At 33.2% G+C, this 27738-nt stretch overlaps 1 pseudogene; it reads left to right on the forward strand.

Moving 5' to 3' along the window:
* Positions 1-3829: 3829 nt before the first annotated feature.
* Positions 3830-27738, forward strand: LOC149155982 (uncharacterized; annotated as a pseudogene).

The following is a 27738-nucleotide window of genomic DNA, read 5'->3' on the forward strand; positions in this document are numbered from 1 at the left end:
TTAGCATTCACCTTTCTTGTCCATTTCACAAATTCTTGCATGTTGATGTCAAAGGCATGCTTGCGACCATATTCTAATCGACGACACCATGGATGTGATGAGGGTAATGTCCATTTCTAGCTAATAGTTTAATGCCTCACCTTCCGATCCTTCCAAGGATCCCTTCTTGGACATCTTCGATGGGAAATTAGTTGCATAATGTCCCATCTCGTGACAATTAAAGCATCTCACTTTAGAAATGTCACCCTTCTTCCCTCCATGAGAAGAATTCGATTCGGAATAGGAATCCTTCACCTTCCCTTTCGTTGCCTTACTTGCTAAGGCCAAATTTTCTTCATCATGATCCTTGGATGAAGAACCATATCGTGTGCTCCTCCTGATCTCTTCTTGCATAATATTTGACCACAATTGTTCCCAATCCGGTAGTTTGTCCCTTCCATTCACAGAGTCCTGGTAGCTAGTCCAGCTCTTTGGAAGGCCAAAGAGAGCGAGGCTCACCATATCATCATCGGTAGTAGTTATTTCCACATTGTGAAGCTCATCTCTGCAGGTGGTGTGCTTGTTCAAATATGTGGAAATAGTATCACCCTTCTCCATATTAATTCTTCGGAGCTTATCCTTAAGCGCCAAATTCCTCTGGTCGCTACTTTTCTGGTAGAGGTCCTTCAATGTCTTCCACATTGAATATGGAGTATCCTTCCCATGGAGGCTCGAGATAATATGGTCTCTAACTCCCTCAAGGATGATCTATCTCACCTTTGCCACACACTTCTTCCACTCAGCCAACTCTTGTGCATTAGTTGAAGCTGGCTTTGGGATTTCTTGATCAATGAATTCCTTCAAGCCATTTTCTTCTAACACATCCTCCATTCTATCTTTCCATGATATGTAATTCGAGCTACCTTCCAAGGCATACTCAAGTCTCAAACCATAGAATGCCATTGGCCAACCTTGAAGTATGATATGAATTTGATTTGCACCTGTAACCCCGAACTTCAAGCTTCAAATTATCTTCTCATTATACTGTTCACAGCTCCGATAAACCTTGGTCTGATACCATGTAGAAAATTCTCTACAAATCCAGCTCTAATACCATGTAGAAAATCTTCCTATAGGTTAACCTGATAATGCAATATAAATCAAAACAAAATACTATAACCTACTTCTACTATCAATTTGTGGAAGCTTAAATATCGAGTTGGAAAAGATAACCAAAAGAAGAAAAATCAATGCACAATACACATGAAAATACTTTGGGGAAAGCCTCAACTAAAAACCCCATTATGTGTATCATCATACAAGGTGGAAATACATAGGAATTATTCAAAGCCTTAGCTTTCACAGCTAGCCAGCTCTGAGTACAATCCTCACAAATTTTCACAGGCAATCCAGGCTTCTCTCAAGCATTGCTCTCTTCCCTCCAAGCTCCTATTTCCTTGCGTTGTTCCTCTGGGATGATTCACCTTCAACCAAGTGGAACACTTTGATCTCACAAACTATCAAAATTGTGCAATACTCAAGGAAAAATTTCTTCTGCATGCATGAGTTTTCGTTATAGGAAAACACATGCAACTAATAATACACTGTTCTTATCTTTAATCTCAACAAGGTATTTCTCATAATAGACTTGCATCAACTGACTGTTAACTCTCTATTAGTTCCTCAAATAGTTTGGAACTAATTTAACTGGACTTAAATCATTAAACTGAGTTAACTAATTACAACTCAAATGTAACTCAATACTATCTCCTTAATTTAAGGCTTCTCTCCTTAATTTAAGGGATAACTCTTGCATGACTTTAGAAAGACTTCTAACTTGAATTTCTCTAACTAATTATGTCAAAATAACTTAATTAATTATTTCCAAGTAATTGTTAAGACTAAATTCAATTTTAATTCACAATTGAATTCAAGGACAAATTAAATTGGAATATTCTTGTTGCCACATTTCAACACCAAGTCCCTTGGCTTAGACTGTGCTTTGCCTATAGCTATATTTTTTGCTCCATCAAGCGAATACCAACTCATGACCTCTATCCAAACCAACCTCGGGCATAGGTCAAGGTCAACCCCACTCTTCTGATATTGGGCTAGTGCTAATGAAATATTGATGAACTATCGTTCCACTGAAACATATAGTAACCCCCTCATCTAAGTGCCCATGTTGGAATGTGCCTTGAACCAAGGTTGATACTCCATCAAAAGGATACCAACTCATGGTTTCCCGCCAATCTAAGCCATGGACTCCAGTGTAAGGAACAAGTCTACTATGTTGATGTCGGTTCATGCTCAAATCATGTTTCTCTACTCATCAATCGACAACATTCACTAAGAGAACCCTACCTCTCTCCCTACAATGGGTACAAGTCTCCAAATTGTGTTGTGCGTTGTGTCTATGTACTCCTGGGGAGGGTTGTGGCCTGAAAATGATGCAACTTTGCTAGTTTCCACTACATCTCTTTGCACGCCATTAATGGGTAGGCCCAAATATGGATGTACCACCATATCCAATGTCTCCTCCCTTCTCTTATCGGTAACTCTGTACTCCTTCCATCTACCAACCTCTCACAAAAACTACCCTATCATCATCCAGCAGAGCCTAAGGACAAGTGTCTGCAATTATTGTCACCTTGGAAGTTGTATGTACAATTGTCTGCTTCACATCAATGGCTAACCCCAAGGGTGGCTTCTCATCGTCCATCATCACGGGCTCAATATGAACCTCCAAATGTCTCTCCCCAGATGGCTCATCATGCATATTGTGCACATCATCCTCCTAAGTTGACTCATGCCCCACCATATGCTCCTCCTATTGAATCATCACTTGTGACCCATCATCCTGAATGTCTCCCATAGGGTCCATTGACTGCTGACCATATACACCAAAATATAAATTTGGCATACTGTTAACAACGCCACCTGCCTCATGCTCCGTGGAGGCATCCTTGTATGAACTCATGGAATCGTCCAAAGAAGAATCCTCACCCTAAATTTCAAAAGGAATCTCCACCTGCTCTACCTCCATCAGCTTCTTAGTGTCACTCAAGCATGAGTGATCAGGTCCCCACAGTCCCTTGCAAACGAAGTAGAGACCCTTCCTCCTTAGCTCATTCTTTTCGTATGATCCAGCAAAGCTGACCAGCTCCTCCCTAGTCAACTATCTCTTGAACAACCCAATTTTATTCTCAACCAACCTTTCAGCGAGTTCATAAGAAATGAGTGAAACCAATTTTTCTCTCCTCCAAATGGTCAACAATATAGCCAACAAATCCCTGCAAATGGCATCACAACCTCTCATACATGATGACAAGATTGACTGCATGTGTACTACGAGTGTGTCAGGATGATGTTTCCTAATGCTGAAGAAGAATCAGAACATATGTAAGATAATATCATCACACTCAAGATCAAACATGAATTCATATGTTGTTACCATGGCCACAACTTCAAAAATATCCATATTCTTCCCAAAGATAGAGCCTCCATTGTTGTCCATGTCCTAGAAATTTTCTACTATCAGTCTGAAAAACTTCTCATAGCATCATCATTGTAAGGGGCTATAAGGACGATTAGTCTCGTGATGCTATTGAGACAAGATGCAACTGGAATTCTAACCCCTTCACAAGTTTCCTCTAAGAACTTGTGTTGTATGAGAGTAAGTGATCATGTGCTCAAAATTAGGCTCAAAATACAAAGTGTCAAAATCTTGATAAACTTAGCTTCATATTGAAGAGCTCGTAATTCTGATTCCAATAGTGTGAACGAAACTCGAATTTGAGCTCGTATGAAGAAGTTATATGAAGTCAAAGTTTAGGTTTGACTTGGACAAATGGCAAGAAAAGATGATGTGGCACGGCTCTTCAGCAAATGGGGATGCGCTAAGTGGCAAGTTGCCATTGGCCTCGACATTTCACAAATCGCATGTCGCAGGTGGGTCGGTGTTAAAAATCAGCTATGGAATAAGCCAGCATGTGATGCGATAATTGAAATCGCACATCACAACAGGGTATGAAGAAAGGAATTAAATAATCAACCCCAGCAGTTGCGATGTGATGGCCGGTCCCCGAGCAGGGAAGGGTTGTGATGTAATAATCACAATCACAAGTCGCAATCGCACAACACAAAAAATAGTGTCACCCATATATAATACCATCAATACTCTGCCCATTGCGAATTACGAAAGGATCCTCAATGCGATAAGTTTATGAGTTCCAGTTAATAGTTTCGTCGGGTCTTCCTTATCGAAATCGCACGTTGTCCTGCCGCTTTGTGATGAGACAATTGGTGCCGACAAATTATAGATCGCCACATGGTGAAAATTTCACTCAGTTAGGGCTTTTTGGAGCTAATTTGTAGGAGCATGCTAGATTTGGAGCAATTTGTGGAGCGAATAGTAGGAAAACTAAGAGACGTCATAACTTCTTCAGTTTTCCACCGAATTGGATGCAAAAAGAGGCCAGATAACCATTTTTGTACATTTTGAACTAATTGGAGTAGGTTTCAGAAGCATTTGAGAATTGTAAACACATAATTTTACACTTTTGAGCCTAATAAAGAGGCCCAAGCAATTGGAAGCTAGACCAAGGAGACGTAGCCGAGGAGGGGTGAACTCCTTTATTGTGTTCCTGTTGTAGTTTGTTTTTGATGATGTTATGTTCATGTTTATGCTACTATTTAGTCTCTTATTTATGTTAAATTCCTCTTAAAATAAATAAATAAATATATAGATCATCATTTCAGTTGCAAAAATTCATGAATCCTTAAGCACAATGAAAGCATTTTGTTTCTAATATGAGGAGGATCTTAGCACATAAATCTAATATTCCAAATCAAATCATTTTTTGTATCAGAGCACTAGCCTTGCTTTGTGAAATAAGGATTTAATTGTTTGCAAGTTTATGTCATGCTTACAAGGTCAAAACTCAAAAGAGGTGAAGGAAAGTTGGTTGGAAGCACTAAAGTTGGGTCAAGGGGAAGGAGACCAAGGTTGCCACAATCTCCAACACCAGTTCAACCTCAACTTGCAGTTGAGAATCCAGATATCATGTCTCGTGAAGGAGAACCTACAAACATGACAAAAGATAAGAAGACCTTCATAAAGTCTTTCTTTGATATGTCAAAGATGGTGAAGGTCCTCTATGAAGAGAGGAATACTAGGTTGCAACATGAAAGTTCCAAACCTCCCAAAGGAGAAGGCTCTTCAGGAGGAGGTAATCGAAAAGGAGGTAATGGAAGTGGAGACAAACCTCCACCCTCTGCACCATCTTCTTCATCTTCTTCTTCACAAGCATCTTCACTCTCTTCCACTAACACAACCCTTACTCATACTCATCATCATATTTCAAAAGGAACTGGTAAATCACCTTTTTTACAACTTGATGTTAAATTTGAGTTGCCCATATATAATGGTGAAGTGAATGCGGAGAAGTTCAATAATTTGATTCGTTAGTTGGAGATCTATTGCGGGATTCAAAACCTTCAAGAGGATGACATAAAGATTCAGTTAGCTTCCTTGAGAATGGAGGGTGCAACACTAGTATGGTGGGAATCAATGACCCGAGAGGAGATTAAAAAAAATGGTAAGATATTAATTTCTTGGAATGATTTCATTGTTGCAATCTAAAGACAATTTTACCCTCTAGCTTATATGCAGAAAGCCATAATGAATTGGCAAAACTTTAAACAACGTAAAGGTCAAAATGTGCAAGATTACAACCAAGAATTCATAAAAAGGTCTTCGATGTTAGGTGTAGATTCACAATCACATGACACATTTTAAAGTACGTATGAGTTTACATAGTTACCTTAGGCATACTATATTAATGTTTAATCCCAATAACCTAGATGATGTGTGTGTGAAAGCCACCCATCTTGAGGCAAGATGGAAAAATACCCCTGAAGAAGGTAGTAAAAATCCATTTAAGGGTAAAGAGAAAGAAAAGGGTTTCGAGTGAAAGAAAAATGCATCCATTAAAAAGGAAGGAGAGAATAATATTTAAACATTGTTCTAGAGAGGGACACAATGAAGCTCATTGTTAGAAGCTTCATCCTAAATTGAAACCAAAAAAATTCAACAACAAAAGAAAATAAAAGACAGTTGTCGTCATTCAAGAGGATTCGGTATCCGATTCGAGTGATGACACTAAAATCACAGCCAAGGGTTTAAAAAGAAAATAATCCATTTCTAACACTAGTAAATGAAATTGTCACACTAGCACTCCAAAAGAAGAAACAATGATTGAATTATTTCATGTGAGAATAATCTCAAAACATACAAAAATCGACACAATTTTTGATAGTGGGTCTCAAGCTAATTTGATATCTGATAACTTAGTCAAACAAATTAATCTTGAAACTATTTTAGATCCCAAGCCATATCCATTGGGTTGGGTATGCAAGGACACAAACTTATAGGTTACAAGAAAATGTATTCTTTGGTTTCCAATCACAACAAACTTCATTGACAAAGTTGAACTAGATGTTGTACTGCTTGATATATTATTAATTATTTTGGATAGTCCTTACCTTTATGATAGAAAAGAAATATTCTATCTTCATGAAAAAAAAGTACCACTTTTTCAAGGATGGTGTGGAGTATATTTTGCGATCTCATCGCAAGAAACTAAATCGTTAATTAGTTAATGCAGGGCAAATGAAAAGACTAGTGAATTCAGGAAGAATTTAGTGCTTCTTATGATCAAACCCAATGTTGATATTGATTATGAATTGTTCGATGGTTGTAATTCAAATTTGAAAATTGATTTGGTTGATGTTTCTAACCATGATGATGAGGTGTTTCAAAAAGTGAAAGGATTTCCTTCCAAGAGGAGAATCCAACATGAAACACCATTGCAGTAAAAGCATCTTTTTTCTAACATTGACATGCTTCAGATGTCAAGAAGGGAAAGTGTAGAAATAAAAATCAAATCCAATGATTGTTGAACAAAAGGATCATCCGACTATCTCCTTTAGCATTTGGTGCACCTCTTGTTTTGGCACCCAAGAAAAATGGTAAGCATTTCCTTGAATGGGATTCAAGAAGTGGTTTTCATCAAAGTAGAGTTGTCGAAGGAGATATATGGACAACGACATTCAAAACCAAGCAAGGTTTTTCTGAATGGCTTGTTATGATTTTTGGTCTTTGTCATGCTCCTACTACTTTCATGCATATGAAGCAAGACGTATTGAAGCCATTTCTAGACATGATAGTCGACTTGGATGACATTTTCATTTTTAGAAAATCTCATTATGAACATGTCATATATGAAAAACAATACTTGATGTCATATGTCAAGAACATTTGTTTCTAAATATGTCAAAGTATATGTTGGATAAAGCTTATTTGATGTACTTGAGCCATAAAATTGGTTCTTCCAAGCATGTTCAAGTTCCCAAAGGCTTTTTGGTAGTTTGTGTGGCATGTGGAGAACGTGAGTTGAAGTTAGACCTCTCGAATATTGATGTCGTAATAGTCTGTGGTGGTATTGACTCCATTCCTGCAGACACGGGTGAAATAATTATACATCCTCGTAAAGTCATAGATGCCTTTTCTCTTCTCACAATTTACGTAGCCATGCTCAAGATAGTCATTTGGATAAGAGACATTTTTGGAGTAGCCCAATGTTGGAGGAGAGATTTTGTTAATTTTTCTTCTATTGTAGTTCATTTTCATTCATTGGTAGTTGTGCAAAAGGTATTCCAGTGTGGAGGCAAACAACAATAGAAATTTGATTCTTTAAAACAAAAGATCAGTACAACTCGAGTACTTTCACGTCTAAACTTGAAAAAATCATTTAAGTTTCAAGTTGATGAATGAGACCATGCCATGGGCACAATTTTTATGCAATGTGGTAAGCCCATTTATATTCATTCAGAAATTTTCAATGGTGAAGTGTTTAAGTTGCATCGACAAAGGCACTTCCATTTGATGGGTTTTCTTCTACTATTCCACTCAGTCAAAAGGTATAAGAAAGGTATAAGCAACAAGTTCGTTGATGTACTTTCTAGGCCTATAGTTTGTATAGCTACTTTCCTTAAGCATCATGTTATTTTACATGAAAGTTATGCTCAACAAAATACATACTTTCAAGATGTATATTCAAGCTTGAGTCAAAGGAATCAAGTAGAGAAATTTAATTGCCATTTTCATCATAATGTATTGTATCATCTTGGTAGGAAGGATGTTGCTACTGATAATAACATGGACAAATCCAAAGAGTCCATTGAACGACTCAAAATGGTACATCAAACAGTGAAAGATTAACTTCAAAAGGGCCAAGGCAAGTAAAAAGCAAGGCACAACATGCATCATCAAGATCACAAGTTCCAACTGAGTGATAAATGGATCAATATTGGAAAAGTTATACTTTTGGGGTCCAAAAGGCTTCCAGTAGGGAGGAGTGATCAGGCGCTCAAAATTAGACTCAAACCTAAAGTGTTAGAATATTGAGAAATTTAGCTTCAAATTGAAGATCACGTCATTTTGATTCCAACAGTGTGAACGACACTCAAATACGAGCTCGTATGAAGAAGTTAGAGAAAGTCAAAGTTCAGGTTTGACTTGTATAGATGACAAGAAAAGATGATGTGGTAGGGCTCTTCAGGGAAAGGGGAAGCACCAAGTGGAACCTTGCCATTGGCCCCCTGTATTTCATAAATTGCATGTTGTAGGTGGGTCAGCATTAAAAATCAGCCCTGGGACAAGCCAGGGTGCGATGCAATAATTGTAATCACAAACCACGAAAAAAGGAGTCCCACATATATAATATTGTCAGTACTTTGCCAATTGTGAATTGTGAAAGGATCTCATATGCGATAAGTTTATGGGTTCTGGTTAATAGTTCTATCGGGTCCGCCATATCGCAATCACACATCGCCCTGTTGCGTTCACAAACGATAAGCCCGCCAGTTCTTGCCGATTTCGATTTGCGATGGCACAGTTGGTGCCAACAAATTATTGACTGCCACATAGAAAAAATTTCACTCAGTTAGCGTTTTTTGGAGATAATTTGGAGGATTGTGCCAGATGTGGAGAAATTTGTGGAGCAAATAGTGGGAAAACTAGGAGAGGTTATAACTTCTTCAGTTTTCCACTAAATTGGAGGCAAAAGGAGGCTAGATAGCCATTTTTGGACATTCTAAACTAATTGGAGCAGTTTTTAGAAGCATTTGAGCATTGTAAAGACATATTTTTACACTTTTGAGCATAATAGAGAGGCCCAAGCCATTGGAAGCTGCGCCAAGGAGACATAGCCTAGGAGGTGTGAACTCCTTTATCATGTTCCTATTGTAATGTGTTTTTGATGATGTTCTATACATGTTCATGCTATTGCTCAGTCTCTTATTTATGTTAAATTTATCAGAAATAAATAAATAAAAATAAAAAACCCTCATCATTTCACTTGCAAAAATTCATGAATCCTTAAGCACAATGAAAGCATTTTTTTTTTAATCTGAAGCGGATCTTAGAATAGCAATCTAATATTCCAAATCATATCAGCAAGCATCATTGGTTTTAGAGACCAAATTAGTTTATTCCCTTCTAACTAACTCACTTTGGAACTAAGGGCATCTAGTTCATTAAGTTTAAAGAGAACTTTCCATGTGACCCTCATGTGCTTCAAATTTGTCCCAAGAGAAAATATTTTTTGACATATTTCCTCCCCCTTCTGCACATACTAAATTGTTTGTTCTCTCTGAAGAATGGCATAGACCCCCTTTGAGAAGGGTCTGTTGTTTGATGTTGTTGGATTATTAAGGGCGTTTATAAATGTTCGATCCATATTTTAGTCTAATGAAGTCATGTACATCAAATTGTTTTATACATGACTCTAGCTCACAAATTCTCCTTACTTACAACCAAATACTTTGAATCCAGAGATGACAATTTCCTTATGCATACATTGACACAATAATCTTGACCAGTAAATCAAGGCATGCTCCCTGCAATAAATTTCATTGTTATCATGGCATACGTAAGACTCATACATAGACTTTCTCACCTCATGAAAATAGCTCACACTCCCGACCTCGTACATTTAAAAAAAAAAAAACACAGAGTTCTCTCCCGGCCCAACATCGTATTGGAAGACACTGGCAACAATAAACACACAAAGAAGGCCTAGACTACTCAGTCAACACACTCTTTGACCAATAACATTTCACTCATGTATTTTATCCAACATAGGAGCATGCAACACTTATTGTTTCCACTCAGCACTAACACCTACAAGACTCATATATTTACAAGACTTGTATGTGATACTAGGTTGGAACTTCCCAAATAATGACTATATTGATTTTGAATGATCTAGTTCAATGATAAATTTCCACAAATAATTTGTAGAAAATATTTTGTAGAACTTCCTTTATATGCACAACTGCTATATCGGAAATTTGTTCTTTTGAAGCAGACTCATCCACAAGTCTCAAACGCATAGTGATATAGAATGGGCCTTAACTCTGAAAAATAAGGGAAAAGTTGGTCCTCCAAGTGATGTAGCTAGCCACTCCATGTAAAATATGAGAGATGAATAATTTCACCCAATAAATTACGAGTTTTATGTAATTTGTCTCTTATGGATCCCGTCAAATCATTGTGGTGACTATGAATGTCGAAGTACTTCTATTTAAATAAATAAAGTAACTAAGGCAAGTGCTATATGTGCGCTCCAGAGCAGCATATAAGAAGAAATCGAGCCCATAGATGACCAATTTGTAAAATATAAACCAGACAGGGACATAGATTTGCATTTCCTCTTTACTGAACGTAGTCACAGAGATAGAAACATTTCATATTGTCTCCAAAATGCATGAAAATTTCAGTAAGACAAATACAAAAACTGTGTTGTGTATTGGAACCTAGAACTGGTGTGTCGCCTTAGCTGCTTGCAAGTTAACTTTTCCACATACTATGAAGTGCCCACATTTTTTCTCTATGCCCAGATTTGTGCTCAACCACACTGGCGTCAAGGAACTCATGCACTTTCAAAGGATGATGCTTGGAATTTCAATTATTCAACCATTCCCTTCTACACAGCGATAGGAACATCTCGATTGACCTTTTAAATGTCAGGTTTTTAACAGCAAACCAAATATGAAACATATTATCATTCAAACAAAGAATTCTAGAGAAGTTTGTAGAAAATAGTACTTTAAACCCTTGTTCTCTTGAAGAAGCAATGTGGCTTTCAGCTAGAGGGATGAATACTCAGTCTCTCAGAGAAAGGAAATAGTTTGATTATTTCGTATGCCCAACAAACAGAACCATTTCAAATAGTCATATAAAGCACCGCAATCGTCCTTTCTCTTTAACTGGTTCAATTCTCCCTTCGGATTACTTACTTTTCTTGGAAACTGCTCTCTAAGCTCTGCGTACACAGGAAATGAGGAAATTGTAAACACAGTCCCCACAGAGTAGCAATCATGGCATTCTCATAACTATTGGTAACCACCAACTATGCAATATGTCCCACAAAACTAGCAATTGACTCTAAAATCAACCCTTTACTATAAACAACAAATAACAGAAATATGTGTCCCTTAATGGCAACAACTTAACCCAGAAATGTAGTAGTTCGTTCAACTATTAAAAAAAGAGATCTCCTGAAGGAATCTTATCGTGAATTTGTCCTCTAAAACAGAAAGACGTCTAGAAAACGATGGCTCTTTCAGCAACCAAACAAGGTAATACGATTCCCTTTACCCTTAAGGTATCTTGACTTTGTTTTTATTCTAAAATTTGGCTTTCCCAAACCACAAATTTGTCCAACAATTCAACGCTAGTGTAAATCAGCTCCTTCATAACAGGTTTTGCGCTGAGTAATTTTATCTCTGTGCTTGGCCCACCTCTAACATATTCAAATAAATTTTAGGGTTGAAATAATTCAACTCCGCTATCCCTTTTGGCACTGACATTTGGCTCATAAATATGATTTTGCCTCCATATATAACAATGCAATACGACTATCAAATAATATCGAGCGCTTCAATTTTCTAACTTCAATCCATTTAAAAATAATTTGCCCCCCAATAAAGAATATAATATATTTGGATATGGAAATAAGTGGCCATAAATTAAAAATTTGGCCAAAGAATACCAAAAATCTTCATTTGCGAAACATTTGGTATGTGACTTTGATTAATATGATATACCTTTAAAGTTCCTTCGAAGTTCATCTACAACAAATCTTCAAGTTGGCAGGATGCACAACTCTGATACCACTGTAATGTCATTTTTAAGGAATTTAGAGTATTTTTCTGAGAAATTTTTTGATAAAATTTCATTTCGTTGTTTTTGCCAAAAACCCAAAAAATTATAACAAAATGAACCAGTAAATAATGACCGAGAAATGATACAAGCACGGTAAAACCATAAACTCAAATAACATCAGAAAATGCAGCACAAGGGATGATTCAACTTTATTTATTATAATATATCATGCAGAGTACAACTGGAAATATCTAAGACACAATAGGAAAGATGATAGCTTAGTGGACCTCCAAAATTTTGTGTTGCTATGTTGATCTTGATCCCATAAGACTCCACAACAACTGCGCTCTCCCTCCAACAACAACTGCCATTGAATCAACTGAAAGACGATGAAGCACTAATTGAGGACCTGAATGATCCTCACTCCAATATCCCTGAAGCTCTATGAAACTCTTGGATGAAGTCCCCTCAAAGAGAATTTGGCTTTTGTCCAACACTCAACAACATTCCCGAGGGTTTCCATCCTAAGACTACCAATGAAGTAGAGAATTGAGTTCTCAACCTCTCACACAAGAATAAATGTCAAATCCAAGATGTCTCTAAATGACCTCATCCTCCTCTTTTATAGATCTAATGGACAGACCTCCAAGCCTCTAGAAACATCTTATTTTATTATTTTATTATTATTCTAGAAGCTCCTCCATTGATTTTATCTTAAGCGACCTTTTATTTTTATTTTATCTCACTTAAGTCACTTTTGGCCCATTTCCTCCAACTAATTATTTATCCTTAATTAAATGATTAATTAAAGTCATTTTTAATTAAGAAAAATGGTAAATCACCCACCATACCCTCTTCGGCCACTCAAGTCACTTCTCAGTATCTCGTCCTGTAGATCTTCTCATTCCAGTTCCAACAAGTTATTACACTAAGGTGTTCAATCAAATAATCTTCCTGGAATGCCACCTCGAGTAGAATTAATTAAGATAGGCCCCATTATAATGCTAATTTTTGAAAGTTCTCGGAATGCGACAGGACAAAAGGCAAACCTTGCGGATGATGAAATATGCCAAGCGAATGCCATCAGATTCTATAAAAACCCCTCAAAACTCCATCAAAACACCTGATGACATAAACTTGGTCCCTTTCTGTACAATGGAGGAAATTAAAATGGGGACATTACAGTACATCTGTTGTACATTTATTATTGGATGAAAGTCAAGTAGTATCTAGCTTAGAAAATTGAGATTTTATTAATATGGGCTTAATCCAATTATTACCTAAAAAACAACAATACTTTCAAAAGATAATCTTCATGCTTTTAATTCAAGTTAATAATAAAAATAGGAATATGGAAAAATATTAGTAGTATATAGTCCAAAATTTGAGATTTTATTGATATGAGCTTAATCCAATTATCACCTAAAAAACAACAACACTTTTAAGAGACAATCTTCATGCTTTTAATTCAAGTTAACAATAAAAATGTGAATATGGATAAATGTACATGAAAAAGTGTTTTCACCTTCATTACAAGTAAGGAGAAGCAGATAATTTTATACATGTGATGTTCTGATGCCCTATACCTAGTTAGGTAAGGCAAAAGTCCTCAATAAACCATGAAGATTTAAATAATATACATAACTTTAAATTCCAGATTTTGTTTCAACTATTTATTGTACATCAAAAATTCTCTTAATGGAGGCCTTTGTGAGTAGAACTATTTAAGCATTTTTCTTATGGATCCATCATATAAAGAGTAAATTGATGAGTTTCGAACCATCCAATGTGGTTCATATTCATCCAATAATATTTCTGATGATGAACCACATTAGTTTGTTCTAAGCACATAGACAATCTACTCTTTATGTGATGGATATGGAAGACAAATGCTTACATTTTATTTTACTATATCTTTATTCCAAATTCCTCACAAAAACTAAATAAAAATATTAGATATTTATGTGATGGATATGGAAGACAAATTCTTAAATTTTATTTTACTATCACTTTATTCCAAATGCCTCACAGAAACTAAATAAAGATATTAGATTTTTTTTTCTATATGTTACCTTTTTCATATAGATTTATAAAGTAAATTATGAAACAAACAATAACCATAAAAATAATTAGCATTCTCTTTATCTAGAACCTTTTTATGAGAATACAAATTGCTCATCTTTAGTTTTTGCTAGCCTAAGTTCAATACCCCTATTCTCTGCACCAGAAAATAAAATGAATATCTAAAATATTGATTTCCTTTAGCGAGTTCCTCCTTCAAGGAAAACTTAGGACCATTGTACACATGTTGATGAAAGATATTTTCCAAATGGATTTGATTTGGAATAACATAGAATAAAATGAATATCTAAAATATTGATTTCCTTTAGCGAGTTCCTCCTTCAAGGAAAACTTAGGACCATTGTACACATGTTGATGAAAGATATTTTCCAAATGGATTTGATTTGGAATAACATAGATGACTATGTATGTGTAACAGTTTCTCTTTTGTTGGAAAAGGAAGAACATTTTTCATTCCCTAATTTTTCTAAAGACCCACAAGAATTTGAACCAATGACCTATCACAAAGAGTGCCTTAACAATACACCCATTAACCGTCAATCCAAAGCCCGATGGACAATGTCATATTTGATTTTTAATAGTTATTATATTTATAATTTATAACAATTACTTATTTCTAATTTCATTTACATAAATTAAAATACATAAAAGAGATGTGTCCGTGTTTTCTAATCAAAATGAAAAAAATTGAATTATTTAATATAAAAAAGAATGAAAGATACAAAACATTAATTAAAGTGTGTGTATATATATATATATATGTTTGAGTTATTTTAAATTTGATGTTTAAATATCTAATGATTTAATATTTAGTATTTTTTAATTCTTCTAAATTATTAAGAAAATTAATTCTATATTTAAAATATATGAAAAATAAAAATATTAATTTATGAAATTAAATTTTATATGAAAGTATATTTACATAAATAAATAATAATAAGAAATAATTAATTCATATTAAAAAATAAAAACCAATTTTTTTTTTTTATCAAATTAATCCAAAAACTTCAACCTCGAGAAAGCAATTATAACATATCTTTTATTATTTAATCAAAACATACTTCCAATAAAAAAATAAATTAAAAAATTAAAAAAAAAATTGACTTCATTAAAAATAGTTGTTTCGATCACACAACTATTAACAGGTACTTTCACAACATTCATTGATACAACAATTTTATTAATCCCATTTTTTATCATCTTCACAACAATTTACTGATAAAAGTCATTTCTCCCAAATGCTAGATATATTTAACTTGTTGATACCTCATAATTATCGTGTTTAGAATTTATTTCATACTATTAAAAAAAATGAACTCATTGCCATTGTTAGGAGACATTTATGTTATTGTATTTTTTTTTTTAAATTTAACATCTGCTATATTTTTTTAGAAGATATATAACAACTCAAACTTTGATGCCATTTTTTCTTATATATATTTTATATTTTGCTTAATTTTTTCCTTCGACAACCCCCAATCCTCCTATCCTGGTTACTTTACACCTATTGGTGCAATTTCTAATTTAACATAGGATAACAATGATGTGTAGCCTTGTTTTTTTATCAAATTCAATTCCAAAAAACCATGTATCTAATTACAAAATACTAATAGATATCAAATTCAATTTGAAACCACCTCTCTGATGGTAAAATGCTGTGATCGAGACTTATACAGACAGAAAATGAATAAAAGAATCATCGATCCCATTAAAAAATGCCATCATCGTTATACTCTATTTAACTGTTAAGATTCTTTTATTATCATGAAATATGAGTATTATAGATTAATACATTCTTTTTTCCAACACAGAAAGATGAGTATTATAGCCTTTAAAATACTCAAATATGAGAAACTACACCGATGGGCATTTTCGTGCATCTAAACCTTATCTCTGGTCCAATAGATAAATTGTTCTTTGGAGTTCCATTATCCTGAGGTCACCCAGAGATTCCTTCATTTCGATGTTGAAAAGCGAGACACCGAGTCCGATAGATATTCATTTGCCAAATTGAAAACGGGTGGATCGCTATTTCTAAGGATTACAGAAAATTTAAAGCTGGTAGGAGACGATAATATATGCAAGAAGCAGCGTGCTTCTGTATTGCGGAGGGAAGGAGGGAATCTGGGAGAGGAGGAGGGAAGGAGGAAATCTGGGAGAAGATACACTATTTGGACTTAGGGTTCTCTTCTTCGCTAAACTAATAGAAATAGGAATAACATTAGACTCACTCTTGTGGGAAATTCCGAAGAAGCCAATTTTTTGTACTTTTCACAATAAAAGTCTACCACTTAATTCAATTTGCGAGAATATAAAGCTGAATGTTTGTGAATTTGTTCTCATCCATTCATGGCTAGAGCAGGACTCACCAACTATTGCCATTAAAAAGACATATTTTTTTTTTTAGCTATGTTCGTTAGAGTTTCAATAATAGAAACTTGAAACTTGTAAGTTTAGTAGCAATCTTATCTGTTGTGTTATTAGTTTTATTCATGGCTAGAGCAGGACTCGCCAACTATTGCCATTAAAAAGACCGTTCTTTAGCTAAGTTCGTTAGAGTTTCAATAATAGAAACTTGAAACTTGTAAGTTTAGGTAGCAATCTTATCTGTTGTGTTATTAGTTTTATCCTTATTAACTGAGTCACTGGTCTTATTTTCTAGCTATCCTTAGAAGTTTCTATTGTAACTATAAATAAATTCATGTACTCTTCATTTGCTAAAGTAATGAAATGTTTTCTCTTCGTTATTCATCTTGTATCTCTTGTAGAAGATTGTTTATATTTACAGTTTTATCTTTGGGTCTTTTAATACCCTTACATGGTATGAAAACGGGCGATTCTTACCCTGCTAAATTATTTTTCAGTTTAGTAATTTTTTTAATGATGTGAATGGAGTTTTGTTTTTAGTGAAATCTTGAAATTTCTTATTCCAAATCTACAGATCTGTGTGAAAATGATGATGGTTTCTCACTTCCTTTTTAAATATTTGTTGATCTTAAACAGAATTTTGTTGTTCTAATTATGAATCAATGGAATTTCACATTTTTGTAACTTCAGATCTTGCTTTTATGGGATTTCTATGTGATCGTGTATGCTCAGATCAGCTCGAAGTTTGATCAGGCCTGCTACATCTCGATTAACATTGAATATGTGTCGTCGTTTCTCAGATCTGCGGAACCCATGATGTCGTGTGGGCCATCGATCCCACTTCACATTGTTGCCTATACAATGAGACCTTGACTTTTTCTAACACATACAAGCTCCCAGTGCTCGAAAAAGAGCTAACCCTGATCTGATCGTGTCTGCAGGGGTGCAAGTCTTTTTTCTTCCATTCCACAGACTGATGTCAAGTTTCATCTTGAAATTTTGTGTTGTTGCAGGGCGCTCACCAGGTTTACTAGCGCCGAGGCCATTTACTTACAAGTCGATTGGTCTACAAAGATTGAATCAGATAATGTGGTCTCAAAACTATTTTAATCCACTCTAGACTGTATGATATTTCTTTGGTTTGACTTTTACACAGTTTGGGAGCCATCCAGAGATTCGAATCTGGGCTTTGGGACATTTTATACTGGACCCATTCATTTGGCCTGGTTGTAGGGTTAAATATTTAAGTCATGAGCTCCAAAATAAAATCGAGCAAAGATGGCAGTTTTTCTTAAGTGTCTTTTGAGCGCACATATTTTTTAAACTATAATGAGTTACAAAAGAACGCCACACTATATTAGGAGGTTCCTTAGGTCCCGCATCCTCTTTCAATGGCAAGGGGGGTAAGAGAGGAGCCATGCACATATTTCCATTTTAACCTTCGTGAAGGGTTTGTTTTATAAATTTAGTCTGGATTTGAGCCAAATTCTTCGAACTTATTGAAGAAGCACCACATTGTCGAACAATCTATCCTTTTGTCGGCTAACATGTGCGACTTTTGCACAATATTTTGGGAGCTTTCATCATTAAAAGCGATTTTGGGAAAAAGTTAAAAGAAGGGATATTAATTCTTAAAATGCTCATAATTTTTTTCCTATGAAAATTATGCCCACCGGAGAATAGCCATATATTCGTTTGGTTGATACATTTGGTTTTTGTTTATGAAACCTTTCTTTTTTGTGTAGTGATGTAAACCTATTTGGATTGGTGTAATTTGTGACATTTTTGGAAGTGTAAAGCATCTTTTGTGGTCTATCATCAATTTTGTTTTGTGGTTAGTGAAAACACATTTGCCAATTGTGTGATATCAACATGGGTAAAAGGTTGTAGGAGCTTCATGAGAAGAAGGCAGCAGATGAACATCGTAAAGAGCTCATTCAATTGCAATCATTCGTAACTCTATTACAAGCAGAGAATGCAAATTTTAAGAATAGGTTGCAAACTTCAATAGCTAAGAAAATCAAGAAAGTTTACCATCTCAATTCAACCATGGAAAAATATTTCCAAATGCTTACAGATGAATTTCAAGAGAAGATTGACCTCCTTGATGACTTGGAGGATAAATTTGAATCTTTTTCTTTCTAAAAAGTTGAAAATTTGAAGAATCAACCCGAAGAAAATAATAATCAGTAGGATATGCAGATTAAAAGAAACAATGTTGGAACAATATCAATGTTTGAAACAATATTATGATGCATTTTCACAACAGTTGATTGAGAAGGATCAGGTTATTCAAAAGATGCAAGAGTCCAAGTAACCACTTGAATTAGATGTTAGTCATCTTCAGAAATCTGAAATGGAAACTGTTGATGTTGAGCTACCAGACTCATCTTCTTAAACACCTAATGATGTTGAATGTCAGAAACGTGATGCTAATGATCATGACACATCACATGCCTTTGTCACACCAAATTTTGAAAACATACTAGTAGTATTGGGTCTTGATTGCTAAGAAAAATGTGATACACCGGAGGAGGACTTGGGAAGAATGGATAGGGAATTGATGCTCATATTAACCCTACAATGCAGACATGAAGAGAAGGTCTTGGATGTGATCCTACTATTGCCGCATCATCTACATCTACCTCTGTTGAGAATCTAGAGGTGGCATTTGTTGTTGGAGAAATTCAAACCGAGGTGTTGGAAGAAAATGCTCCTACTCATTCTGATAAATAGATAGATGACATGGCTATAAATGTCATTCTGTATGACAAAGTTGATGAATCTAGATTTGAGTCTAGAAGAAAAAATATTGAAGCATGTCAACCCCCTCAAGATCAGAAGAAATTGCCTAAGTCTCAACATTCTTCATGACATAGTATTCCTGCATTTAGATTATTCAGAAGATACATAAGAGAATGAATCGTGGACTAGTGGTGACCTTTAATATTATTTGCAGATGGATCAATGGATGGCCATGGAATCATTTGAACCAATGCTTGCATAACTATAACGGCGTTTTGCATCAGTTTCTCATTGTCAGTTTTCACTGTTCCCTTAATTTTGTTTCAAGAGGGGTAATTGGCTGGCAATAGAGACTGTTGATTCCCAGTCCATTCGTAGTAGTGTTTTATGGGGGGCAGTTAGGTATTGACATATATTGTCATCGTTACTTTGTTGACAATTGTCATTTTTATTGTTTGATAAGTGTGATGGTGACAATGTTCAGACAATTTTAGGAGTGTTGTTGTATGACATTTTAGCTGAGTTTTCCATATTTACGGGCCTCATTGTTTATTTGTTGGTTCATGGTTTTTCTTATGTTTGAATCGTTTGTCCTGGTCCTTTACCATCACATATTCTCTCTAAAGCGTTTTTTAGAGAAGTTGACAGTGTTTGCAACACTTGCGCCTCCGCAACAATCCTATTTCAGAGATCAACCAACCTCATTGAGATTTCATTGCTCTCATATTCAAACTTTTGTTACTTCAACATTTCATACTTCTTGATTGGAGCAGGCCTATGTTCTTTCCATTCAGTGGAACATTATGGGACCTACCATTTCAGCCTCCTGATAATTTGAGCATATTTCTCTCTTTTGGGGCGTAGTTTCTTCCTATGGGTTTTTCTCACTTTCTCGACTTATGAGAGTTTGTACACGGGTACCTAATTAGGGCTTTTTGTTGGGACCGATTCTTTGTTTTCTTTCTTCTTTAGTTACTCCCTATGTTTTTCTTAAGTGGGTGCATTAGAGTTGGTTTTTTCATCGCTTCATTTCCCTATGACCTAGGTATGGAGAGTTGTATAGTGTTCTTTTTTCTTTACTTTCCTCCTTACATTTTTCTTATGGGGAGGGCACGGGGAGGGGGGGGGAGGGTGGTGTTAGAGTTTCAATAATAGAAACTTCAAACTTGTAAGCATATGCAACGATCTTATATTTTGTGTTGTAAATCTTATCCTTATATATTGATTCAACGATCTTATCTTCTAGCTATTACTTGAAGCTTCTATTGTAACTATAAATAGTTCATGTACAACTCATTTGCTAAAGTAATAAAGTGTTTTCTCTTCATTCTTCATCTTGTGAACTCTTGTAGAAGGATTGTTTATCTTCGCACTCTGATCCTTGGGTATTTTGAATACTCTTACAATGTTTCATAGTTCCTAGTTCTTTATGCCATCTACTGAAACTCCGTTGACCTTCGCCATTGTCTTTAGAGCACCATTATCTTTCTTCCCATGAACTTATAAAAATTAATTTTGATGAAATTTCTAAAGAAAATCTAGGATTGGTTAGCTTTGGGGAAGTAATAAGGATTAACCAAGGATCCATCATTCATTTTTCAGTCACGGTATGAGATTTAATAGTAATTATGTAGCAAAACATTTTCCTCTAGAAGATGGTCTAGAGTTAGCCATTAAGACCTTTTGTTGCAAAATGGTAGTAGAGTTTGAATATTAAGTTATCATCTCCATGCTCAAGAAAGTTCATCCTCACTTAGATATTGGCAAAGTTTCTTATAGTTGGTATCTAGAAAATGACTCGGTGCACATAGAAAATCTTCTCCCAAAATTTTTATCATCATCACCTCTCATGTTTGGTGAAGAGGAAATAGGATTACATACATGCGAACTAATGAAGGTTACACCCTCTCATCTGCTTCTCTCAATCACTCATGGGACAAACATACTCCATCAACATTAATGGAATATTGTACTAGACTAACACAACATGATTTGGTTTTCCCATATGGGGTGACGTAGGATAAGAAAATCCGAAGGGAGGTTAGGTAGCCATTCAGCTAGGCAATGACAGGGGAGGATGTGTCACACCCTCTCTCCCCCAACTTGATTAGTTAAGCTCATTTCAATGTGACTCTAGAAAGGATGGATATTCACTAAAGAAACGATCTCAACATGCTAAAGGAAGAGGTTGTGTAATGATGCTTTCAATCTAAATCGATGATGATATTTTCTTCTCACATGTTTCCCTTGGATTGAAATATTTCTCCACAATTGAAACATCAATGATGAAGTCGATTAACAAATTAAAGCTCTCCATAATAAATTGAAAGTAAATCTCCATAATAATCTGGTTCGGCATTTTCTTATAATTTAATTTAGATATCAATTCTTTTTATAATTAATTTATATACTAACCTTTTTATAATTAATACTCAACATATTAATTTAAAATATAATTATAATTAAATTAATTTTTATGAAATATATAATGAAATATTTTGATATTTAATACGTAATTAATTTACACTCAATTATTTGAGTATGTTCATAAACAACAATGTTTCTGTTTCCTTTTGTATAAATTTTGTTTTTAAATTTAATTAAAAAACAAAAAAAAAAACAAAAAACCAGAAACCTTTCATAGTGCCACAAGTTTGATATAAATACTAATGAAATGCACTAGCTCATAACGTAATTTCATGGAATACCAAATAAACAATTTTCAGCTTTAGAAAAAAAAAAGTCTCCGTTGAAGATGGGCGTGGCCGGAAACACTGGTGCATTCGATTCCCAGCAATAGTGGACAAATGCCCCATATCTAACATTTCACTCATCGCGACCACGTGTCTTCAATCAACGGTGTTGAATGAAATATTACGGTCCATGGTGTGGGTGACGTGCATATTACAATACTATTTCTTGTCCCTTCTTCGAAGGTTTATTGAACTTGTTCGAACGTCAACTATAGATTATTATTATTAATAGATGATTTCTATTGGAATATTATTATATGTTTAACATAATTCTTTATCTCTCTAAAAAATAAAAAAAAACTTACTGAAATTGAAAAATGTTATCATTATTTTAATATGAGAATTTTTTTTACATTTAAAATTAATAAATTAATATTTATTTAATCAATAAAAAATATAAATAAGAAAAAAAAAACAAAATTTTTATCTTTGATATTTTCCATTTTAATTTTATATAAAAAAATAAAATTATTAAAATAAAATTATCACTTACAAAATAATTAAAATAAAATTATCTGTATTTTGTATTTTTAATTTAAAGTAGATGTGTATTTAAGTCAACCATGAATATGAGCTTAACATACTACATGTAGCAATAATATTGATATTACAATTTTAATTTAAGGTAAATGTGTATTTACTTCAACCATGAATATGAATTTAGCATACTATATGTAACAATAATATTGATATTACAATTAAAGAGAAATGTAATATAATGTGATTCAATTAATTTGTAATATATATATCTATATATATAAAAGAAAGTTTATATATATATATATATATGAGAAAATAAATTAATTGAAATTTAAAAAAAATTATAGTTTTATTTCTTTAATGGTGAAAGAGGTGTAATTTATTTAGTTTCTAATGTGAGATTATATGTAGCATTTAACAAAAATGATTAAAATTAAAAAAAAAATTATATATTTTTTCTATTGTGTGAGAGGTGTAATTTGTTTAATTTTTATTATGGAGTGTGAGAGGTGTAATTTGTTTAATTTTTATTATGGAGTTGATATGTGGTATTTAAGAAATATTAATAACAATATTTTTTAATGTGACTTATAAATCAAATATTCTAATATGCACATACATCAATATGAGGGGTTGACATAATTAAGGATATATTAATAATAAATCAATAATTTAATGTGTACAATATGAGTAAATAAAATATTTCAATAACTAAGTTGAGTAAAGTATTTCAATAACCATGCCATGGAAGTAGACTAGAGGTGGCAGGGTTAAGGCACTATGTGGTGAAAATGTCACTAGTATAGATTCATCTTAACGATGGATCTAGCAAGAGCCTAAACGGATCAAAATCTCTTTAGGTGGAATCTTCTTTTAGAGTGCACAATTTGAATAAAATATTTGCACCTGGAGAGATTTGATCCACTGAATATATGTATTGAGAGAGAGAGGGCACTTGTAATTTTTCATTGTTTATGTTGCATTTTTAAATATATAAAATAGATTAAAATTTACTTGGGCATAAAATGATGAGACTAATTAAAATGTTTTAACTATGAATATGTGTATTGAGAGAGAGAGAAAGCACTTGTAATTTCTCATTGTTCATGTTGTATTTTTAAATATATAAAACAGATCAAAATTTACTTGGGCATAAAATGAAAAATATTTTAACTATAAAAACATATTTTTTTCAAAATATATATATATATACCAACCAAACACGTATGCTCATTTTTGTTTGTTATTATATCCGACATTTATATATTTAAATATATTTTATTTTTTAATTTAAAAGGAACACATGTCAAGTACAAATTGAAGACTGAAATACTTACACATCTCTCTCATACTGGGTTTCAAACTCAGTCGCGAAAAATCTAAACATGCTAAAGGCTGATGTGGTTAGTCCAAATATCATCCCAAGTGATTTTGAAGGCTTCGATGTCCTTAAATAGTAGCGACTCAAACCACAAGTTAAGCATGTTACTCATCACATAACAAGCATAACCTCTTTTATATATATATATATATAAACATAACCAACATAAATTCATGTTAACTCTATATTTATAAATTATCAATATAAATCAAATATCAAAAATTTTAATATGAAAACATTGGTTAAGACTTGCATTATTAAAAAAAACATGATTTTATCCTTATTACTCTTTAACAAAATTAAAATTAACATAAATTTAATTTTATCAAATTAATAATTTAAAAGTATAATGAATAAATTAAGTTTTAAATATTCAATTTCCATCTAATACTTTTCATTTTTCACTTAAATACAAAATATATTAATAAATCGTTTATTTTATTTTAATAAATTATTCTTTTCATTTTTTCACTTAAATACAAAGTATATTAATATATCGTTTATTTTATTTTCATAAATTATTCTTTTCATTTTTTTGCTTAAATACAAAATATATCATTTATTAACTTTGGTCTCAATGGACGTTAACCACCATCATCATCATCATATTAATATATTGTTTATTTTATTTTAATAAATTATTCTTTTCATTTTTTCACTTAAATACAAAATATATTAATATATAAAAATATATTAATATATTAATATATATACTAAAAATTAAAATTAACATAAATTTAATTTTATCAAAATTAATAATTTAAAATTATAATGAATAAATTAAGTTTTAAATATTCAATTTTTATCTAATACTTTTCATTTCTCACTTAAATACAAAATATATTAATAAATCGTTTATTTTATTTTAATAAATTATTCTTTTCATTTTTTCACTTAAATACAAAATATATGGTTTATTAAGTTTGGTCTTAGTGGACGTTAACCACCACCACCATATATTGTTTATTTTATTTTAATAAATTATTCTTTTCATTTTGTCACTTAAATACAAAATATATTAATATATAAAAATATATTAATATTTTAATATATATATATATATATATATATATATATATATATATATAATTAAAATTAACATAAATTTAATTTTATCAAATTAATAATTTAAAATTATAATGAATAAATTAAGTTTTAAATATTCAATTACCATCTAATACTTTTCATTTTTCGCTTAAATACAAAATATATTAATAAATCCTTTATTTTATTCTAATAAATTATTCTTTTCATTTTTTCACTTAAATACAGAATATATATATATATATATATATATAATTAAAATTAACATAAATTTAATTTTGTCAAATTAATAATTTAAAATTATAATGAATAAATTAAGTTTTAAATATTCAATTTCGATCTAGTACTTTTCCTTTTTTCACTTAAATACAAAATATATTAATAAATCGTTTGTTTTATTTTAATAAATTATTCTTCTCATTTTTTCACTTAAATACAAAATATACTAATATATAGTTTATTTTATTTTAATAAATTATTCTTTTCATTTTTTTTGCTTAAATACAAAATATATCGTTTATTAAGTTTGGTCTCAGTGGACATTAACCACCACCATCATCATCTTAATATATCATTTATTTTATTTTAATAAATTATTCTTTTATTTTTTCACTTAAATACAAAATATATTAATATATCGTTTATTTTATTTTAATAAATTATTCTTTAAAACTCTAGTTCTAATCCAATTGCTCATTCAATAAGCGTGGGTTTCTTTGCCACACATCGACTTAAACTTTAAAAAAATATATCAGTGCCTTTGGTCTTGCATCTTAAATTATTTTTCCTAATCTATAAAAGTGTTGAGTAGTCTGACTATGAGATGAGCTCTCCTGGAAAAGCAGGGTCAAACAAGCAACCTGGGTAGGACGAAAGGCCCTGCTATGTTGACAATTTCTAGCATCCATTTGAAGCGGGTCTAAGTATTAGCATTTGCACCAGATGTTGCAAAGGAAACTCCGTAAGGCATGAAGTGCGGAAATTCATTATCCATATAGTGTGTGCATTATGTCAATGACCTAAATATCAACATATCTATTCGTTTTTTCTAAATGTTGTAAACAACTAGAATTATAGAAATATTCTTAAATGTGTACCAATATTTATAAGCACACTCCCTATACAAAAACGCTAACTACAAAAATAAAGATAGAAGAAACTCACGATGACCATATTCAACAAGAACTAAAGAAGAATATAGATATGGGGATTTGTTAAATATTTCAATGGGAAAAGACAAATATAACATGGAGGAAATGTCAAATAATAAACCAAACCAATCATCGAAAAGGAATATAACATGCCACACATCCATTGCTGAGTATCAAAAGAGCTCTAATGAACTCAATGTTGATGAAAATCAAATTTCCTTTATAGTAAAAAGCAATCCACTATAGAAAGGTATTTTGGTTCCTCCATCTTCTGAAGTTAGTTCTAATACATTCAATAATCTAGACAAAAGCTTGAAAAAAAATTCAATGAGCAGTGCTCTTTATATGTTTCTCCCAATACAAAATTATCATTCCCTGTCCAACAAAGGCAATGAAATGCATTGGACCACTCATAAGTACAATTCTTAACTTTAGAGAAGTATGAGTGAATACTGTGACATGAGTGAGAAAGGATGTTTCTCTTCTGGAATTAAAAACAATAAATCTTACCCAATATACTATATCTTCTTCGAGTTCTTGAAGTTTTTTGGGTTGTTAGTTGTTAGCTCTCTCTATATGGAACAAGGTTACCCCTCCCGTAAAAACTACAGACAAAAATTCGCAGGCGTCTTCAAAAACACCCAACACGAATTTGAAGAAAAATTTCGACAATGGCAATGGATTTCTCAACAGCTTTTCTTCCTCTAGGGTGGATTTGCCCTCGACTCCTGCAGATTCAATCACGAAAACCATTTGGATGCAGCAGTCGTCGTCAGATGATTCATCTCTGACCTTATTTGATCCGAATCTCATTTCTACATTCAGGAAAGCCATGGATGAAATTCCCCCCAGTGATTCGATGGAGCCCGTTTCAGAGGTTTGTCAGGGCAACACGGGTAGCAAGAGTGACCTTATTTGATCTGGATCTCATTTCTACATTCAGGAAAGCCATGGATGAAATTTCCCCTAGAGATTCGATGGAGCCCGTTTCAGAGGTCTGTTAGAGCAACACGGGAAGCAAGAGCGGAGAAGACGAAAAGGATATCCCAGGAATATCTTTTAGGCTCCAATCTAGTGGCATTTAGGCCAGGGTGAATACTTTGCAGCAGATAATAGACGAGAGGACGACCAAACGACTCCCCATATCCAAAAAATCCTATCAAAAATGCTAAGTTGAGGGCTCCCCCCGCTGGAGAAGATAAGGTGGTTTTGTATTTCACGAGCTTGAGGGGAATAAGGAAAACATTTGAAGATTGTTGCGCTGTGAAATTGATTCTTCGAAGTTTCAGGGTTTCGGTCGATGAACAGGATAATTCCATGCATTTCCCTTTCCGGCAGGAATTGCAGGATCTTTTGGGGAAGCCCATGCCGGTGCCTAGGTTGTTTATTGGGGAAAAATACATTAGCGAGGTTGAGGAAATTCAACAACTACATGAAATAAGGGAGTTAGCTAAGTATATGGAATGCTTCTGTAACGAAAAAAATAGCACAGAGCAATGGGTCTCCAAGTTATGTTATGGTTGA

The sequence above is a fragment of the Pinus tabuliformis genome, chromosome 9, assembly GCF_031772625.1.
Source record: "Pinus tabuliformis cultivar Carrire ecotype Pingquan chromosome 9, CPIR1, whole genome shotgun sequence".
Classification (NCBI taxonomy): domain Eukaryota; kingdom Viridiplantae; phylum Streptophyta; class Pinopsida; order Pinales; family Pinaceae; genus Pinus; species Pinus tabuliformis.